We start from the raw sequence: 274 nt of genomic DNA, 5'->3' as shown, positions 1-274 counted from the left end.
TGTCGCCTGGTGGGCGGACTGCACTGACTAATCACCAACCAAAACGTCCTGGTTGACATTTCAACAAAGACAGAAAGTTGGCAGTGAGTTGGAGGAAATTCCAGTCGGCCTGAGTGGACCGGCTTCTTCCTTTACTTTTCTTGTCTTGGGGAAAATAGCTTACGAGTGAGGAAATATTTATTTCATGTGACTTTGTGCACGCCGCCACAGTGGTGTGAGTCAAACGTGTGCAGGGGAGGGGGGGGGAGAGAGGGAGGGAGGGAAGAGGGGGTTG

This window comes from Babylonia areolata, chromosome 9, assembly GCF_041734735.1.
Source record: "Babylonia areolata isolate BAREFJ2019XMU chromosome 9, ASM4173473v1, whole genome shotgun sequence".
NCBI lineage: Eukaryota > Metazoa > Mollusca > Gastropoda > Neogastropoda > Buccinidae > Babylonia > Babylonia areolata.
The sequence above is the reverse complement of the archived record's forward strand: the minus strand, read 5'-3'. Positions refer to the sequence as shown.